Consider the following 20,506-nt stretch of genomic DNA (forward strand, 5'->3'; position numbering starts at 1 on the left):
CCTTCATATAAAGCTTCTGTATGTCGAAGTTTCGTTCGTTAAACCTCCTTTACTCTAAAATTTCGATAAGTCGGAATTTCTACAACTTCGAGATTTTAGTTCTTCCTTTGAGGTTCGAGTTACCGAGATTCGACTGTACTTTGTTCAGTCAGTGTTTCTGTAATCATAGTTTGGGAATTTAATTATTTGAGTTGAGCGTACATCGTTTTATTTATCGTCTATATCTTGCATTTTATGTAATAAAGATTTATCGTCTAACATACAGAATACAAATAAAACCCTCAATGGCAAGCCATTGATCATTTATGTTCAATCCTAATTCTTTTATCATCATAAACTTGTACACAATTCCAAAAATTTCTACAATATTTCTCAATGTCATTATCATAATACATTATGTAACCATTAAGAGAAATATTTCCATTCACTTTTTTTGCATATTATAGGAAACGTTGCGAGAAGTAAAGTAAGAAAAAGTGACAACACTGAATTTATAGAATTTTTAATCCGGAATTTAAAATCGGTCATTAGTCTTAAGTAAATCAGCTCAAATCCAATTCATGATTCAATCATACCAGTTAAGGATTAATCTCGTATCCAATTAATATGATAAACATAGAAACAATTTTCAAAAAACTACGCTCTTAATTAAAGAAAATTCAATAGAAATATTACCCCATTTGCTTTATAAACTCAAATCAATTAACCTGGAAAAGAGGAAACTTTCAAATACATCGAAATCAATTCCGCGCCGTTTCATGAATTCCACTAGTCGGCAAAGATTGCACCTTCAGTTTTCCTCAGCAACCACTTCTTTCCGAAAGTTCGTCGTCTTTCTGCATCGAACCTCGCTAAAAGTTAAAGTCTTTTATCATTTGAGTCGTTCGGAAGCCACAACTCCGTCATTTGAGAAAAGAAATGATATTACACACGCAGTTTTCAAAATTTAAAATTTTCGAAATTTATCATTACTTGTGTTGTCTTTTGTGATAAATAAATTTATAAATATTATAGAAATTATATATAGCAAGTCATTTCCTCCTTCAAAGTTGAATACTAATCATATATTTACATAATGAAACTGGGAAAGTAATAACAATAAATGGAGTTAATTAGTTTGACTTCTGAGACAGTTTTATTTAATGCGAACTACGTTCCTTGTTTGGATCGTACATTTATCGAAGAAATTCATGAGCAAATTTTTCATTGTCATAACAGAGTACAAACTCGAATGATCGGTGTATAAATAACTAAGAAATTAAAAAACTACAAATTTTCAGTTACGTCATTGCTGCGATAAATGAAAAATATATATGAACAAGTTAATGTTTAGTATTAATTCTATAGATATAATTCTATAGAAATAAGATTATTCATTATTTGACGCGATACCAAGGAAAAGGAGCGTCGTGTAGAAATCTACAAAGAAAATAAGAAACGATGAAACGAAAATATTGTTTCATAGGAAAATCGGGGAAACTGTTGGACGCATGTGAACTCAAATTAATTCGAGTGTAAGCTGCACCCAGTTTTTGAGGGCCGATGAAAACGCGGAAGGGTCTTTCGCTCGACAATGAGCGGACGTTCTATTTGCGCGTTTAAACGACTTTTTCTCTTTTTGTGTTGAATCGTGCCAGTGTTGATCGCTTTTTCCTCCCTCCCCCTTTTCGTTTTCCTTTTGTTCGATTTTTTTCTCTGTTTTTCATAATGGAAATCGGTCGATCGAACCGAGTGGCGCTCTCTCGCGTCCGTGTCCCCGAAATAATACAGTGATGTTATCACGGTTTATTGAGCCGTGTGAAATCGTAAAAAAAATTCGATTGCTACCGCGCGCTTCCATGTATTTACGATTAAATATTTCACGTCGCCCCCCTTGCGTCGTTTGTTCCATGATTTCGATTAGTCCGAGATTCGAGAGACAAGAATCGTTATTTCAATATTAGAAAAGTTGTGAAACGAGTGCCTCGTTTTTTATATTACTGTGTTCGTCATCCTTCGATTTTCAGTTGATGAATATCAATAACAATTGGGATTAACAATTATTACTGTTAGGATTATCAGTTATAAAAGGAGTTATGCGATTCAAAAGTGCACTTTAGAATTTATAAATTACTTATAGTTATTTTAAACCTATTCATTTTAGATCCAATCTAAACGTGTCTTTTTATTTTTAACAAATTTCTTAAGTATCTAATTTCCTCAATCTCCTTACTACTTATCGTTAGACTGCGGGTTTTTATGCATTTATGAGAAATTTAAAGACAAAGAAGTGTACAGAATGCACGCAATATATAGTAGAAATATATTAGATATTTAAAGTACAGTATCTTCTACAATGTTTAATAAACGAAACTCTATCTAATATCCCTATCTAGTTATAAGTTCCAGTTTGTAAATTATGTTTATAAAAATACTAATTTGCACAAATATCCGTAGTTTACTTATCGTTATATACAAGAATCGTTATTGTAATATGTATGATCTTTCGTCCTACGCGTAGCATACGCGTAGTATAGTAAATGCGTACAGAATCAACATGGCATTCTGAATACACAGTTTCAGATAGTTTTCGTGTTTTTGTAACGAAAGCAATAAAACTTGTGAAACGCTATAAACTTAGATTTGGAATAAGGCTAGAAAAAAGTTATAAACAAATTCTACTTCGTTAACTCATTTGTAATATGGGCGCAACAATGATTTTGCTATGAGCGCTTGTAAACTGCAAATAACATGAAATTAGTAATATCAAAGTAAACTCATAATATTAATGATATAACTTAGAACTTGTAAAAGATTGTAAGACTATACTGTACTGTAAGACTACTTGCAAGTTACAAGTTGTAGGTTGTATACTACTTTTTCAAAATCGTACAATTTTGCATCAAATAGGAAAAAACTAAAACAGTTAGAGAATTTGTAATTTGTAAAGCTTACTGATTAAAAAATATTTCATCTCTTACACATATTACCAAACTTATTACTATGTGATGCAAAAGAATTTTATCTTTTAACCAAAACCTCTTTGGTTACCGGTAACCATTATCGATGGCAGATTTTTTTTGGTTAGTAGATAATGGTTATTCGTAACCAGACACTTAAAAATTCATGTTTTTTGATAATCTAATATTTTTAAAAGTCTTTAGAAAATTTATTGAATTTGAAGAAAGATTAACTTTTTTTCACAACTTCTTTCACAACAGTACTTTTTACACAACAATTTTGAAAATAATATATTTTTGTCAGAACCAATACAAATGTTCTCTCTCTCATTTACTTCAACGTTGCTTCAGTATCTTATTCTACATATATCTTAAGCTATACATATCTAGGATTAATATCGATAAATCGCGCGCAAAACAATTTAAAGCCTATCTTATTGAATTAGTCTCGACATTACGATATATCAGAGAATCTCAACGAACGGCAAACGAGGAATTCTTTGGAGCAAGTTCTTTGGTGTGTGCAGCAACGATCGAATATTTAAAAATATTATTTTATTATAATTTTAGAAAACGAAATTCTATTCTGCAAGAGCGATGCATAGACGTAAATGAAGAATAGACTAGCAAAATAATAGTATTTATATGGTGAAAAGTGTCTAGTACAAAGTTACTAATACTCGTATTAGCAAGTTCCAATTTTAAATTTTCTTTTGACCACAGCTGTTTATCGAAACGAAGTGACGTGATTCTGGTTACTGCATGGTAAACGTTATTTCAATTACGACGCGTTTGATGTCGTCTGGCGCCGGTTTTATGGGCACGGCCGTAAAGTCTTAACGGCTGTGAAATCTAAGCAACGATAAGGTGCCACATAGAATGCCATTTACTCGATTCAATCGACTGGAAATCAATTCATCGTTCACCCCCGCCTCCCTCCTTTTCTATTCTCTCTCGTTTGTTTTTGTTCCTACCTCTTAGATTACGTTTCATGATCGAATATCGCTTGTCATTTCCCGCTGGATTGTCCCATTGAGATTGCATCGATCGAGGCCATTTTTCAATCGGCCAACCGATTCATTTCCAACGTTTTCGATTCGCGAGAAAGTTTACGGATGTTCTTTAGTCGATGTATAGATACGAATGTTCGATGGAACAGGTGGATTTATTTTTTAGAAGAGTTTTTGATTCTTTGGATAGATTTACGGTGAATATTATGGCTGGACTGAGATATATTTCTAGGATATTTGGTACTTTTAACCTGTTAATCGTGGAAGATGAATTGTCTTTTTATATATACACAATTCCATTTTTGTTACAAATAAAATATATCATATTTATATTTCTAAAGATTAAAACTGCCATAATTAAAATTGTTTTGTGAATGTTTGGTTAGGAATTGGGTTTCTTTAATTGAAATTTATGTTGTGGGGAATGCTGGTAACAAATAATAAGCAAAAATTTAAAATTAGACGACGATTTAGTTTTTTCAAGAATTTCTATGTCTCTTTGAGTGGGATTGTCGTGAATTATTATCAGCGAATTGAGATATTGTATTTTTAGATAAAGTGCAACATTTTATTGGAACTTTCGAAGAGAAACTTTTTCCAGAAATATTCAACGAAATTAAAGTGAATTATAGATGAATCGAGATGTTGTATTTTTAGAAAAACCGAAATTTTTTCATTGATTTTTGTGTCTTTCGGATACGAATTTGTATTATAAAAGATACTTAAAAGTTCGGTTTTCTACAGAAATACGAAAGGAAGACTAAAATACCAAAGATATCGAAAGTAAAATAGTATTGAAATGCTCTGAACCTAAATAGAGACAGAAATCTTTTACGTATGTTCTATACAGTCTCTTGTCCTTAAATTTCTCACAAATGCACAAAAATACTCAAGTCAAAAAATACTTCTTCCATACTCCATGATTATTCCTCATACTTGACTTGGCTCGAGTCGTTCGTTCTTCCATTTCATTGGCCGATATCTTACGGACAACTCGAACATCCTCGAAGACGTCTCGAATAGAGTGATGGTGGTTGTTGGCAAAGGAGAGGAAGCGGACATCGTAAGAGAGATGGCGAGAGGGTGGCATGGCAAAGGGGAAAACAGGCGGGGGAAGGTTACGGAGAACTCTGAAGCATCGGAAGGAAAATATTCGAGATTCCAGGCGAACCGCGTGATGACTCAATTTCGCAAAGACCGTTAAATGGCCCGCTATGAACCACGCGCCGCTACTGGTCGCGTTCCTCCTCTGTTTTTGAAGGCCGAACATTCTTCGAACGGGGGTTGCTCGCATCGAATTGGATCCGCATGGAAAACCATGTTACAAAGGAGCTACTTCGAGTTTATTTGTCTTTTCTCGGGTTTCGTGTATTGAAACGATCATTTTCTTGAGATCTCCATTTAGATTTGACCAATTTTTCAGCGCATAGCTTATCGAGAATATTTAGAAAGTTCTATTCCTCGAAGTTAATTCTTTGTTTAATATTTACACACACTAATATTTTAACTGTCGCAATAATCATAAATATTTAGTTTCTTCTGCCTGGAAATGTCCCATCCTTGAGTAGAATAGCGATTTAAGTGTCAATGAATGTATTTTTTTGGAAAGCCGTACCTCTTCGTTGTCTTTTTGCTTAGAAACAACATATAATTTGTGTGACCCACATAGTTGAAGTTTGCATTAAAGTTCATGTGAATCATACGCTGATTCATACTTTCCCTGACTATTGCAATTTGCAGTGTCTGAGAATCAATTGTTCATACTCGCGGCTATTGTTGTACTTCTCATGGCAGATAACGTGTTAAAGTGCGTTTAGGTGGGTTTAAATTAAGCAAGCGAATGCTCGTTCTTTCTCCACTTTAGTAAAATAAAAGTGCAAACGAACATTCTTTTGCCGTTTGACAATTATTCGCTGCATCGTGGATCAAACATCCAAATACTCTATATAAGAATGCATTTATAATTATAATTTCTTCATCAGATATCGTTATCACGAGTCCGAGTACAAATTGGCCTGAGGACAAGTATATGGTATGAAATGATATGATGAAAATAAGTAGGTATACGAGCGTACAGTCAGTCGTAAAAGTCTAAAAACACCCCTCAAATATAAAATATTATAGTAAAGATAAATAAAATATTAAAGCATAAGTTAACTCCACGAAATTTCTTGACGCATTGAGACATATACTATTCATGCGTAATACAATATATTCAATTTCATTGTTATTAAGAGAAAAGAAATAACAAAGTATAAAATGCAATATCACAAAAATTAAATACACTTCTTATATCTACAAGAAATTATAGAAACAATAGGTTTAATATTATATTAATGACTTGTAGATCCCACCTTTCTTAAATAAGTTAAATAAATTGAAGGTTTTGTAATATCTGATAAGTTTTATCCTAAGAAGTTTGTGAGTTACATTACATTTTTTTCTTTTTTTTCATTCCCTTTAGGAATACATTAATAATAATTGTTACGCTTGTCATTTAGTTACTTTCATATAAATTTGATAGTAATCAATAATGCGGTAGAATTTTATATATTTGTAGTAATAAATATATACCATTTCTTTCTAAAAAATTACTTATAAGCTGTAATTTAATCTACTATAACGTTGTCAAATATATGTATTATAATTTAGCGTGGCGTAAGTTATATTGAATATACTTTACGAAATTAATTCTACAAGTGTAGTATTTGATTGAAAATATTTAAAAAATTGTGTATTTCTTGCAAAATCAACGATAAATTGGGTACGCTTTTGGCTAAAAACATAGGTTAGCTATAAAGAAACTTGAGTTTCAAAGCGTTGAAATCCAATAAAAAGAGACTACAGAGTGGACTATTTCCCTAGAGAAATTTCAGGCTATTTCACCGTCTATCTGCAATCGAATGAAACATTGATCTTGAATATAAATGATAAAAAAACGAAGTTACAAAAATAGTAGCGGTGGGATATTACTCTAGCCGAATCCATAATCCATTACTCTTTCTTTTTTATTTATATATTATTAAGAATGATTATCTCCCTCTTTAATGAATTAAGTTTATGTTGAGTTATATAAAAAAGCAGCTATCTATTCTATAATAAAGTGTAATAGTAAACTAAATTCTATTGGAGTTTTTCGCGATATCACGGAAAGCAAGGCCGAGTGACTCTAACATGCATAGGGAAAAGTTATTCCGAATACTGACCCTGGCGATATATTTGAAGATTGATCATCAAAATCGGTGGCATCTATCCTGATGTAAATAATTAGCTAAAATAATTTTTAACAATATTTCAAGGTTCAGGGTCACTTTAAGGTCATAGTGTCGTAGATAGGTCGTTCGACTTGTCTTAATATCAGGGACATACATGTTCCACTCAAACAAGGTACTGAAACTCATATATCTCAATTTTCAAAATTGGTGCATAAATATTCCTTAGTTAGAATAATTGATTTCTTAAAGAAAAAAAAAAAAAAAACAAAAACCGGTAGAGAAATGGCGAATTTAAGGATTGAAGTATAATGCTGCATACATAGATATACGCAACATCAAGCATGAAGAAATCAAATCTGCTTTAGATCTCAACAACAATAGAAAAACGTTTAAAAATTCCTTTTTTCCCAACGAATCTTTCAAGGGACGATTCGATGGAATATCGTAGATCAATGGGCGTCGCAGGACGTAGGACGTAGGCGAGATCGACAAGATCCACACTCAATACACTATCCATGAACAGTTTCAGTGGGGAAAGTTACGATCAGAGAGTGAAAGAGAAGATACAAAATATATACAGAGATAGAGAGAGATAGATAGATAGAGAGAGAGAGAGAGAGAGAGGAGTAGATGCGCGACGCGACGAGCAATCAACGTAAATCACTTGGCTGATGCTCAATTTAACAAGAAAGGCCATTATGATCGCGAACTCGAAGTAACGAGCACGAAGAGAGTGCTGTCCCTGTTCCTCTCTGGTTATCCTACCATTGGCTCTCGCAGAAATCCGCCAGGAACAGCGTGCAAAGTACAGTTTATTGCAAGAAGACTCGTTATGCCCGTATGTGTAAACGCTTTGTGTAAACGTTCCACAGTACTTCGAAAAGAGACATTTCACGATCGAAACTCAATTTGTCAATTTTCTTTATTTATTTACTAGATTGTTTAAAGATTCAACAGTGTCTTTGACAGTTGGTACATTCTTTATTGTATTTGGTATGGGTTAATAATTAGAAGCAATAGTCAGTTTTTATGGAACAACCTATAAATTTCAACTACCTTTAAAAAGATGTAGCAATAATAAATGTTAGGATTTACTATATATAGACTACTATGTATATGAGAAACTTTTGACAAAGTAGATTGAATGACAGAGGTGAAGAAAATAACGAAATTAATATTAATACTAATTATGAGATAATTTCTTAATTTTTTGACTTTCATGTTACTTCATGATTTAAATTATTTTATCATGAAGTTTAACTAAAAGCAAAATATTATTACAGCATTATTTGCCGGTTGAATAATTTCTCCAATAGCAATCAAAATTTATAACTTATAACCATAAATGCTATAATAGATGAAACAACAATAACTACAATGGCCCGCAAAAAATATTCGAACATTCTTAAAAGCTTTCTATGCATATTTTGATTAAAAAAAATATTTTGAAATTTCGTTAGAGCACGACTATCCTGATTATATTAGTGCAGTTCGCAACGGATGTGGAAATGTATATACAAGTTACAAGATATTTGTTGGAAATATACATCTCGTAAGGATCTCTAACTTATACAGTCAGTTATTCATTATGTTAATAAGTCACATTTTTAGCACTAATGGTATGTATAAAAGTGCTAGTTACGTTGTTGTATACTAATTTTTCACTAATCATAAGTGTATATTTGTAATCAAAGTCTTGTACCTTCTGCATACATTTTTGGATTGGTTTCAAATTTTAATATTATAATCGAAATAGCCGTATCTCGCTATAGTACTAATGAAATTTTAGAAAGTTTCGTATAACGCATATAATATATTCATAAAATTTCTCTATGGTAAGTGTTCGAATAATTTCGTAAACAACTATATACGTACATATACAAAACCCACGACATTTCATACCCGCGAATTCTATTCCAAAACAACACAATTGCGAATCATCTATTTTCATTGGAAATTCTTGCTTTTTTCTCCGGAACATAATAATAGCTGGGACTTGATACGCGAAGTATAACTTAACTGTCATTAACTACTGAGTTAACCATGGAGGGAAAACGAAAGATGCAGATAAAAAACGAGTAGAACAACGAGGATCGGGATTCTGTTCGCTATAAACTCATCTAAGGGACGTAATACTTAGCCTTGAGTTTTACCATGCGTCAAGTGTATTATATTTTCGCAACAAATAGTGAAACGTATTTTTCGAAAGAGATAAAGAGGTGGAACAGGCACCTATGTAAATCGTCTGATAACAACACGTGAACAAATAGAATAGGATGAACGGCAAGATTTACCAAAGCTGTGGTTATGGGAAACCAAAATAGAAAAGCGTTTATAGTAGATTTTTATTAGGTTCTACATTTTTCTGAAAAAAGATTGTTCTACTAACGAATTTTGGGTGTTTCTCCTTAATTTTCTTCGGTATTCAAATGATTTGTCCGGGTATTGCATCGTTTGATAGAAACTTTCACAATAGTAAATATACTACGAACTATTCGAGCAACTTAAAGCATAACTTAAGCCCATCATCAAGAATTACCCAAAAAGTAGCCAAAAATGGCTTTCGTATTCCACAATTCTTTTTAATATTCAGCTAAGGGCAATATTCGTTCCAACACCCTATTATTTGACAGAAATTCATAATAAGTATCTTCGAGTATTGCTAATGATCTAATCTAATACATATCGAACTTAATCCCATCGTTAATAATTACCCAAGAACCACTAAAAAAATGTCAGTTTTAAACGAGTACATGTACTCTCTTAACCTTCGATAACTGAACGACGTCCATGATCGTCGCGACCGTCGCGTTGACCAGGCAAAACATTAACGCTGAAACGCTAATTAGTTTGACGGAGTAATAAGTAGGTCGAGGGTGTGCTTAAAGAGATAATTAATTAGTAGGTAGGGCTTACAGCGAGCATTCTTGGCAATCCACTTTCAATTAGCCGTCCCTCTCGAAGAGAACCGGCAAGTGCATAGCCAGTGTTATGCTGTGTTGGTCCCTGGTTAAAGGCACACGGATCAGTGATCTTGGTGCTTGGCCTTCCGTTGACGGAAGGGATCGCTTTTGACATGTCGAGGATCCCAGCGTTGCAGTGGTCCTCCGGGCTATTCCGGACTTCACCACCGAGTACCGTCGTTAATCGATGTTCTGCAAACAGTGGTTCTATGCCGGCGCTCCTCCAACCCGTCCAAGTGCGTTTAAGCTCGTTTAGTCAATTAGTAATCGTCGAGCAATCCGATCGAGTCGAGGGATACTCGAAAACCGGCCTTCAAGCTCCTTTCACACCGCCCGCGCCCGCGGCCCCGCCTCTTTGAATACTTCAAAAAAGCTTTTCCTCCGCTGCGAAGTCTGACCTAATGACGCGATTCACGCGAAAGGTGGTGAGTGTTGAATTTATAGAACGATTGCATGTTGATTAGGATATGGTAGATCATGGATTCTAAACATTCCTATTGCACGCGTATATACACGTGTATATGCCTGATAAACGAATCCAAGTTTTAATCTGTGTAGTTTTTCGTACACAGATGAGCATGTGTTTCTGTCACACGTGTATGAGTACGTGTATCTAAATTCACAAACATTCCGTTGAACAGTCAAACGTGAAATGACCTTAAACGTGGTTTAACATTTGTTTGTTCTCAGAAATCAACGAATTGACGAGACGAAAAACATGTGAACTTCCGATCTAATTACAATATAATGTTAAGTGTAATGTTAAGTGTTTTTATATACATAAGTATATATAGATATAACAGATATATGTAACTTTTGTAACATTGCATTTTATATTTTATTGCTTTTTTTCTATAAATAAGAAATGGAAACAAGAAATTGAAAGCGCTAACGGAAAGATAGTGCTAAAGGTTTTACTACTATGTTTTGTATTTTATTGTAAGTGATATGTGTAGACTTTTCCAACTGACTGTATTTTCAGTAAGAACCCAAGATGTTGTCATGATGGCCGATGCATTCGCGGCAAAACAAAGTATTCGGACACGACGCAAGTGAGTCGTCAAGCAGCTGATCCGGTAAGACCATTCAGCAAGAAATACCATGCCACTAACACAAAGCTTCACAATCGTTTGATACACCGAAAGCTGCATCCTCCTCCCTGTTTGATGGGCGTGTATACTCGTCGTCTTTTCGTAGACGAGAGGGCGAGGAGAAGATAGAAGTCGATAAGTGTCCTTGCGCCAGAAGGAGGATCCTCTCGCATCTTGACACGGTGACCCCCACCCCGTTCTTCAAATCCCCATTGCAAAACCCCTACCAACTCTCCACATAGCCAGTCCTCTCTTCTTCTTATCATCCCTGCCCGCCATTCCATCCATCTTCCTTTCTTTCCATTTTCTTCGCTGCTATGCTACCACTACCAGAGAGACCATCATCCTCTCTCTCTCTCTCTCTCTCTACATCGCTATCACTACACATACACACATACACACACACACAAACAGGGAGTATTCTCTCTACAGAGGTAGTAGTAGAGCTAGGAGGATCCAGCGTCGTGGCACACCATACCAGAAACCCCTTGCTCGCTCCCTTTCCGGGACCATCCCCGTCCCCCAAAACCCGCGCCTCGTGCTCTGTTCACTAATTGCACATTCTTCGCATAGTTTCGCCACCCTCCGCCCATCCCCAATCCCCATCCACGCCAAGGACGGACGCGAAGGGGGATTGTAAGCCCTCGACACATACAACCACTCTCTCTGTCTTTCTATCTATCTCGCTCTAGTTTCCATGGTTCTGCGTCGGATCGTCTCTCTTTAACATTCGACGCTTTTCAGTGGCTGTCTTTGTCGCTCACATGGACTCATATGTTCATAGCACGTACTATATCGTGGAATGTGTCCTTTTTGCTCGCTGGTAGTATCTCTCTTGCTTCATCCTCCTTTCACGGATACCCTCGTTCGAGCATCCCCCATACTTTTGTGCCGCTAACTCAGTGAGTCCACGCTTCCCGGAAATCACGTGTGTGAAACTGAGACTGTGTGTTTTGTGTCACCAAGTACGGTGAGCGTTCATATACAGGAGAGGTGAAGGCTGAAGAAATAAGTGGTGGGAGAGAGATACAATTATGGGGCGATTTTTATGTTGTGATTCTTTGGAGTAATCAAAAATAATATAAGAACGCGGATTTTCAATAGTCAATAGATCTTGATGCCAATTCTTTGGAATATTACAGATTTATTTTGAAAGTAAAATAAGAACACGTTTCTTGAGTGCGTATATTTATGCATTTATCGGCAATTTAAAAATGCAAAGATGTATAGCATGCAAAATTATATAAAAAGAGAGTTAAGTAAAAAAAATAAACAACATTACTTCCAGTAACAATGGATAACCTGCAAAGTTAAATAATAATTTTAATATGCGGTAGATGGAATAAATAATATTCCTTTCTTCAATTATGTTAACATAAAAATGTGAAATTGTATAACATCCACAGACTAATTGTTGCTATCAAGATATTGTAAAAACCCTTCTCGACCGATGCTGAAAATGTTTTTTTTGTTTAGAAAATTTAAAATATTCGTTATCCTTTTTTTCATTTAAAACAGTTATTTATAATTGAATTTTAAGACGGAAAGTTGATGGGATTAAGGTAAATAATAAGAAGTTCGTAGCGTTTTTATTATGCATTTCTATCAAATAATGAAATAGTGCTCTTAGTTGGATATTAAAATTAATTAAGAAGGAGACACCGAAACTTCGCTAATAAATCATATTTTTACTTTTTTCAGTGAAACAATGGTGAACTTGAGTATCATAGTTGAAATGTTCATCTGCATTTGTTGCATTCATTGAATATGATATAGTCTTATTGTTATTGATCTTTACGAAACATAGTTGAAAGATTTGCAAGAGCTATTATGCCATAAAGGCAATAATAAAATGCCGATTTTGACGAACCCTTGCAAATTCACAGTGCAGTCAAAAATGTTCAGGTCATATCTTTCTGTAGCGGGAATCATCCACATTTAGGGAGTGAATGCAGGCCTTAAAGTTGGGATTGAAAATACATTTTTTGGGATACATTCTGGGAAACTACCAGAAATAGAGGAATTGTGTCAATGGACGAATTTTGTGCTTTGAACGGCGAACATGTCTGTGTAAACAGATTTTAAAAAATTAACAAATTATTGCAGTGTTAATGGAATTTCAAAATGTTTCACATTCGTACGAACAAACATAAGGCGATTACTTATGAAAAAATGAGTAGAAAAAATAGAGTCAAATTTTTTCACACGATGTTTCGTTTCAGAGAAAATCGAATTCGCAACTTTATCGAGTATATTAGAACATGATTGATTCCAGACTGACCAGGAGTAAATAGTAAACAGAAGGTTCTTCTATAGGAGCTTCGTGCGAAAATAAGTTAAAAATATGAAATACAATTTTTTTACAAGACGTTTCTGAGAAAAATAAATAAAAAGATTTATCATACGTCTGTACCAGGCCAATTCTTAACTGTACCAGGCCAGTTCAAACTAAGTATTTTTTTGAACATGAAGTAAAATCTTTAAATGGAAAAATTTTACTCCACATTGTGATTTATTTTCGTATGCAGAATAACTTTCTGCCGATTGTTTACTCATATTCAGTTGGTAATTAGCAAAATTCAATGACAAATCTGTTAGCTAGATTTTGTCGAAAACTAAGTCTCTGACGAAAAATCGTTTTTCTATGCTTTTCTCATTTTCCTGTAAGAAGTTGCCTCATGCCCTTGTGTACATGTTATTCGGGCAGACCTTGTATTTTCATGAAATATCTGTATAAATGTTGAAATTTTTTTCACTGTACGTCTATGGAACTTTTATTTCAGCGTAGAGAAATCGTAGACGGTTTAATCGACGGAAAAGCGGCAGGTTTCAAAATGGCGCCGCCATCCCACAGACGATCAGAGATTGAATGGGGGGCCGTGGAAAGGTAAAGGCGTCGGGATAAGTTGTGGCTGTAACCGGAAAATAAATTTTCTCTCGGTAAAGCTTGCTGACGCGAGACCAGACACGTTCGCTTGTCGTTGAATCTGCACGCTTTTCTCACGTACAACCCTATAAAACTTCGTACACCGATTCACGCCAATACACGCTTGCCACTTTGGTCCCTTTTTTTTCAAGCGGTGTCTATATTTCAAGATGGATTGGGTAATCGTTTGCTCTAAATCAAAACTAAATACAGAAGAAGCACAATTAGATTTTGGAATATTTAATTCTAATTATATTCTAGTCATAGTATACGTACGTATATATGTGGATATCTTTTAGATCTTTTAAAATTTTTAAATAATGATTGAATTTGGTGAAAGTGAGATCTATATTGAGATTATAATAATTTTTAGTTTATTACTATCGAGTATGAACAATTTTTGATTATTTATAGGAAGTCCATCTGTGAAATGATTCCTGATAGGAACATAATTATTAATTCATTCAAACAATGTCAATGAAGATATTTACGATACATAAAAATAATTAGTAGTAAAGATGCAATAATATAGAGCAAAGTATGATTATCCATAAAAAGATTAATCAAATACAAATATATGAAATTAAAGATATAAAAGTTAAATATGAAATTTGTTCAAACCAGGCTTTGTTTTCTAGAAAATCGATATTAAATATTAATAGTAATGAAATATATGTACGTGTATCGAATAATAATTTTGTATGAATACATTTAAAAATTCTGATCGATTAATCGTTTCTTCGACACTTTAAATTAATTTTCACACTTCAAACGTAAATGTACGTATAAAAACCTGCTCCTACAGTGTAATTTCACAACTCTTATCTTTAATCATCTATCTTTAAATTTAACTGCGATACGATAACCAAAAATAAATTAAATCGCTAATTGAACGATTTTTAAATTATCGAAAGGAAAGAAAAATAGATGAAAAGCCTGATAACGCGAGGAATACGATTTGAAACAATGGCAAGAGATGCTCTTGCGCGATTATTTAACATGTAATCAAACATAATACATTTACGATGTATATTTCAGCAACGCGACGTTTATTTAAACGACGAGCAGTATTTAAATAAAATGTTTGCAAATAAATTCGGCCTGTACATGATAACACCTACATTTTATGGAGCATGGCATATAATTTCTCTTGTTCTGCGTAATTTTTGTGACGTATAATAATTCTGAAAAATATTCGGTGCTTGCTTATTTTTGGCAGAGTTTTAGTTACAAAATTATGAACAAATCGAATTTAAATTAGGGAATGATTTTGTTGTTTATTATCGCCTCAGTGATGTATAATAAAGCATGTATTGTGACACAATGATTGATTTTTAAAAACCAGTAGCCGTTTGTATTTGTCAAAACTTGTACACATTTCGTCGCTTGAGAATCCTTTAAGAATCACTAATAAATTCTATATCTTATTATAACATTTAAATTCATTATAATACAGGTATTATTGCCGTTTTTATAAAATTTATAATTAAATATGACATTTAGTTTCTCGAGCCAGGCGCAGTAAATATTTGTTTTCAAACTTAGCGTTTGCAGAAATTCATAATATATAATTCTCTTGCAATTTACAGAAAGATAATACAAAAAATACAAGTAAAATATATTCACTGCCAAAAATGAACTTTTCAAACAATCTAGTAAATATCTTTGAACTTCTGAATTATATTTTTGTTATTTTATGTTCATTATGAAGCCATTTAATAAATACAATTTTGGTTGCACAACTCGTTTCATAAATTTAAAGTTATAGATTCGAAACCTTAAGTGTGTATGATTTTGTCATGTTATATGTAAGCACGTCGTGTTTGCGTTATATTCTGTCGTATATGTGTTTTTTAAACATTTTGGTAAAATTTACACGTTACTACAGATTGACCAAAATATACTTATGAGTGGTAGTATATACGCGAGCGATTTTATTCAATTGCGGTGATTTTATGGAGGACACAGGAAACGAGATTCGCTCACGGGAAGTTTTCAAACTCGCCGAACGAACACGCGTTGCACTCTCTGTTCATTCATTTTCCTCTATTTTTTTTATCTCTATCTCTTTTCCCTTTGTTTCCTCTTTTTTTCTTTGCGCGTTCGTTAAATAAAAAGAGAAAACGATTCGTATATATGAAGCACAGTTTAAACGTTAAAATCAATTTTTTGCAGCAAATCGTGCGTGACGTGGATGTGATTTTTTTGTAATGTATTAAACTGTCAAGTTGCTTTCTGTCATCCTCTTTTTGCTTACGGTTTTCAATATAAATCCTACCAAAAGTATTTGTAAATTCATTCTAAAATTTTGTGACATTTGTTATTTTCAATAAAACTTTAATTCAGTATAAATATTTATCCGATATAATATTTAATATAAATTATGAATTTCCAATTGTCAACAATTTGACAGAACATTATAGACAATATTAACATTTTCTTTTTTGAAAGTAATTTATAAAAATATCAATTGTTATAATAGTTTTAGGTCCTTGATCGTTACACAGCTTTGTGGATTTATCACTTATTTTCGAAAGACTTTAATCTAGAATCTTGTTCTTTTTTCCACTTAACCCCAACTATGTTACATCGAACTATACTACTATATTTTACCTATAAATTAATATCATACATTATCAATTGTATATTAATTTGTATATTAAATCAATAAACAATAACTCGTTAAGAGGCTGCGGAGTTTTCTACATTTGCGAAAACTTTGAGCGTGCGAAAATTCAAAGAATATAATATAATATAATACGTAAAAGTATATGAAGTATCCAAAGTGCACTTAGCATTTGTTATAGTATTTAGTATCTAGGTAAAACAAATTTTCGTTTCCCTTTTTAAAATATATTCGTAAAAACATGTATTTGCATAAATATCTGCACTGTATTTATCATTTTGTATCCAACTGATCTTCGTATCTTAATATGTAAACATTTTTTTATTTTTACGTCAGAAACATAGTTTCCAACATTCTACTTCTTCATTCTCTCACTTCTTTCCCTTCTATCTTCAAAAACATCAAAATTTCCCTGAAAATAAACTCTTTCAAAATAAATGGCGCCCCTTTGCGAGGTTGGTCCGCTTGTTTCCAAAAGCTGCGGATGGTTGTTCGCGATCGAGCTAGACGGCTCGTAAAAGATGATCGTAAAATGAAAAGGGATTAAAGGCAACGGCCGGGTTTCACTAGCGAGAAGGGTAGCCGAAAGAGAGAGAGATAGATAGATAGATAGATAGATAGATAGAGAGAGAGAGAGAGAGGGAGAGAGAGAGAGAGCGAGAGAGGGAGAGAGAGAGGTTGAAGGAAGGGCGAAAACCAAGGAGTGTATATCTCCGGATTTACGAGCACGATAAACGGGATTATACGCCTTCCGTAAACCTTGAAACGATCTTTCGAGTAAGCGCATAGTTTGCGTAAGGCTGCTATTTCTCTCCGCTTCCATCCTTCTCTCCGCTTCGTGTTGTCTTTGATTTCGTTTCCGACGCGACGTTTCTTCCAAACGTCCTTTCTCATCTGTTTCCAACCGATATTTGATTTCATCTCCTTCCTCTTCGTTTTCTTCTTCATTCTTCGTTATTCACGTGTAGTTTCTCTTTTAGAATCTTTTGTCTTGTGATTGATTTTTTGTTATTTTTTGTTGTTTTATGTTTTGATTTAGAAGGAGGTTTAAGATGGATTGAGAAATTGAAAGAGAGGAGGGCCGAGTAAAGGTGGATTTAGTTGGATTATGTATTTTTAGGAGCTAATTTTAGAATACTTGAATCTATATTTGGTAACACTGTACATTACACAAGTAGTAGGCCTTCAGGTTTTGTTCAATCTCTTCGGTACAGGGGCTTGTGTGCCGCGTAATGTCACTTGACGGGAACCGGAATATTTTTTAAAACTGAGGGAAATTTAATAATTATTTAAGTTTAAATTGTACAAGAGTTGGCAGGTCACAGATTTATAATAATGTGACTAGACTAGATTAAATAGGAAGACACAAACAGACGTTTACATGTGAAATAATAATTATTTGCAGATTAGAAGAAACGTTGATTCTCTTAATCAAATGGTAGTATGCATGTACTTGTAGTTTGTAATTCATTGAATAGCTTCAGTGCCCGACTGTTCCGTTTTTCATTGTTGTAAAAGTTTTATTATTCTGCGTGGATTAATTAATAATAATATTTTTTGTAAACAGACTGTATAATTATTTGTTTGATCTATATAGAGATGAGCGTATAAATAGGCAGGTGGTTAATGCTAAATCCAACTAATTTTATTATGGAAAGTTTTATTTATATTTTTTCCTAGTATTCTGAATCATTACATTTTGTATGCTATTGCAGGAGGCATCGCAGTACTTATGAATGAGAATATACGTTAATAGTAAAAATAACATGTTTGAATTTTTACTTTCTCATTGTTATCTATGTTTACTATTTATCTTTTTTTATCTAATTCAGTTTATATGCCTAAAAACAAGTGGAAATATCCCTTGAATCCCTTGAATTAGGAATATGGAAATTTCAAGCCCTTCTTTATAACGAGAAAAATATCGAGAATGTTAAAAAAGATATTTTTTGCATGAAAGAAGCCTTTATGGAGAGCAATCTTCATTTTCAGAATCTTTAATTTAAGATTACATTTAAAAAAAGAAGAAATAAGAAATTAGTTGCAAGCGTTACAAGTATTTTTGAACTCTTAAGTTGTAATTCAAACTCTATACGTCTTGATGAACTTCGACAAAATTTCAGACTAGAAGTTTACCTCCAAAAAAGTTATTAATTAAAATTGCTTCTACAAACAGTTCGTTATTTCCAATCCTTCTATTCGTAAATTACAAAGTAACCTATAATTGTTCTATCAAGTATCATGTGTAATTTCACTTTGCGACTCCAATTCACCATTTCTTTAAAGATGTAAGATTCCAAGAAATAGTCTGCACTAAAATTATAGAATTTAATGGTTCATTTAATAAAATATACAATATTCACAATTTTATTGTAGATTAATACGAAAATTTATAGTGTTATTAAAACATATATATCGGAGTTATAAATTAATCTCTCAATTACAATTATGGCATATGTAGGTATATATATATTTTTTAGATTTCTATGTGTTTGTTTATTGAATTTATTTCTTAGCAGAATTTTTGATAATTAAATAATTATATAATAATTAAATAATTTTATGCGCATTCCATGTTTAACCGTTTTGAAGCGGATTTCTATTAAAAGAATGCTTTTTTTTTTATTTATTTATTTATATTTATTTTATATTTATTTATTTCACCAATTCTTTTATAATATGATATTTTATCAATTTTCTTCTCTCTAAGTAATATTAGAAAGTAACAGAATGAATATCAAACGAAACCATACATTACAATTAAATTCGAATGCCTTCCTTTTATGAATTTAAACTTGGACGTAAAGGCAGTAGAAACTACTTCTAGCATTGATACAGTTGGTGTATAATTGCGTAATAATTTTCCACTTTAATTGTAATCCTGAAATAACGCCTCCAAATGAAAATACCCTCATGGTTCTTTGTGGTAATAGTATTATTAATTTTATCTGTATTATATTATATTATATTATATTATATAATTGGATTCATTTTATATATTTCAGTGAATGTGTTTCTGTATTTTAATATATATTTTAATATATACAATATATTCTTGTTAATACAATATAAATTTGTTACATGGTAAAATGTATATTGGTAAAATGTAAAAGTACATTCAAATTCTAAAGCGTTTTTGAAAATAATTTATTAACTATGAATCTATTAAGATTAAATATTAAATGTCGGTGGGATCGCGAAGAGGTGAGCAAAAAAATGTTCCAGTATTTTCTTTCCAATTTATTTTTCTAAATAATAAATTTTCTAAAATAGCTTTTGTCCTATCTACATCACCAATTGCTCGCTTGTAATCACTGGTAATATTATTAATTCAATAATTTTTCTACTGGTTCTGTGCATTTACAAACGGGATATTGAAGGTTCTTGTACAGTAAAACACCGTTGCAATCTAAATTAGCATATGAAGGAGGCGGCAGGAAGAGTAGAGAAGGGAAGGGGATGGTAGAAAGTTCAAAGGAGCAGGGAAAGAAAAGCTCGGCTGGCTCGCCTTCGAAAGGAGATACAGCCCTGGTTTCTGGGGATGTAAGGGGGTGCAACGGCCACGAATTAATATTCATTACCTCGCGGAACGGCAAAGCGGCCTGCTCCGGCTTGTACAAATATGAAACGACGTTGTTGCGCTAATTAAAATACCTGGCCGCTTTCTTGGCTGAACGAGATCCGTAGCATCCCCTTTCCTTGTATATTCCACTGGAAACTGATGGCCACCCTCGAG

At 33.0% G+C, this 20,506-nt stretch overlaps 1 protein-coding gene across 12 annotated transcripts in view; it reads right to left on the reverse strand.

Annotated features, from left to right (window-relative positions):
* scalloped (TEA domain transcription factor 1 homolog scalloped) overlaps positions 1-20,506 on the reverse strand; it is a 337,742-nt gene that overhangs the window by 26,321 nt on the left and 290,915 nt on the right. The gene's annotated exons all lie outside the window — the stretch shown is intronic.

The sequence above is a fragment of the Bombus vancouverensis genome, chromosome 8 (genome assembly GCF_051014615.1).
Source record: "Bombus vancouverensis nearcticus chromosome 8, iyBomVanc1_principal, whole genome shotgun sequence".
In the NCBI taxonomy this organism is placed as follows: domain Eukaryota; kingdom Metazoa; phylum Arthropoda; class Insecta; order Hymenoptera; family Apidae; genus Bombus; species Bombus vancouverensis.